Below are 1,812 nucleotides of genomic sequence, written 5' to 3'. Positions count from 1 at the left end.
CTCTGTCTCTGTCTCCTTTCATTGCCTGATGAAGGTTAATATTCAGGAGGATGCCTATATGTTTTTCTTTGGGTTCTCCTTATTTAGCTTCTCTAGGACCACTAATTATAGGCTCAATGTCCTTTGTTTATGGCTAGAAACCAAATATAAGTCACATATTCTTAGCTTTGATATTAGTGCTAGATACTGATTTTAACTTGTGGAGTGGGCAGTAAATCCAATTAGAAAATGGTTGGTTACTTCAAAGACATTCCTTCAATCATTACAACATCCATATTCCAGAGTAGTCATTGTTATAGCTGTAAGGTTCACAGTTGTATAGGGTTGATAATTTAAATATGTTTTAGGGGGGATTTACATGCAAGAGCTGAGTCTATATAATTACCAGTTAAGAAGCCAGAGCTAATGGACCAAGAAGTGATTTAATTAATACAGTTTTTGTGTGATTATTTTGGGGCTAAGTAGCCAGGAATCAACAAGAGGATCTCTTCTCTAACAAATTGGCACCAACATGGTGGACTAAATCCATGTAAAACCTGAGAGGGCTTGAAAAGGAATTCTAGACACTAAAAAAACAAAGTTTAGCTCCATCTATTTTCCCTAATGGGCTTTGCTCACTGTTGCACACTATGGGTCCTTTAAGAGAGGTTTTCCTGATTAAGCTGTATCAGGAAAAAAGCCATGCTATTTTAAAATGCTGGCTATCTGGGGCTATGCTACCAACATGAACTCTGGCTCTTTCAGGAGACCGAGCATTTGAATGGGGTTTGTGAGCAACATGCTATGGCTTGCTTGATGGCAACTTGGACCAGCTGTGTGCCTGGAACTGGGGTGGTGTGTGTGGCTCCCTGCGCCATGCTAGACTGGGTAGGGCAAGCAGGCAGTACCACATATACCCTAGTAATGCTCAGCTTAAGTTTTTAAGAAATGTTTAGTATTTTAAAAAGTGCTCCTGGACAGTAAATAATTACAGATACACAATAGGACAGGTTCAGACAAATATAGACCTCTAAATGAGTCACAGTGTTGGATAAATGTATATAGGCTTAGAAGAGAAAATAAAATGACTATAGAGAAATATAAAAGGAAGTAAATGGTTTATAAAAATGAAGCAAAGTCTTTAAAGAGACAAAGTATAAACAATCATAAATTAAAGAGTAAAGATAATTAAATAAATATTAAAAAATAATAGAGTAAAATAAGCCATGTAAAAATGGAAATGCCACAGAGACTTCGAATTATATTTATTATTATGTTTTTATTTAATTTTGTGACTGTGAAGGACCTAAGTACAGAAAGACATTTTATTGTATGGTCTGATGAGCTAAACTAGCATGTATATTATAAAGGTATCTTGAATTCAGAATTTGGGTCTAAGGATATGTTTCTTTGGAAAAGGAGTCCTTCTTTTATCTCCACAGAGGATGAGAACCTGTGGATTCATTCCATGCTAATATTGTTTGATGTACCATGATCCCCTAAAGGTTACTGAGAATACCCCTCAAAAATTACTTTGCCCAATAAAAAGCAGGAAGAAATTTAGATGGAATTACGCCCATATTCCCAAATATTGTCTATAAATGTTTGTTTATATATAAAGGGGGATATGCTATAGAGATTTGCATTGGTATGGATATTGGTTTATTGGTGCAAAATTAAGGTCAGTTTGTTATATGCATATTTCAGCTCTTGATTAAGGTATTGTGTTTGTGCATCTTATTTAAATATGTAATGCTTAATTAAGAAATAAAGCTAGTGGATAGTCATCTATAATCGTTAAGATTGTAGTCATGTTAGTTAGATTTTCTGTAT

This window comes from Microtus ochrogaster, chromosome 8, assembly GCF_000317375.1.
Source record: "Microtus ochrogaster isolate Prairie Vole_2 chromosome 8, MicOch1.0, whole genome shotgun sequence".
NCBI lineage: Eukaryota > Metazoa > Chordata > Mammalia > Rodentia > Cricetidae > Microtus > Microtus ochrogaster.
This window is presented reverse-complemented; position numbering follows the sequence as displayed.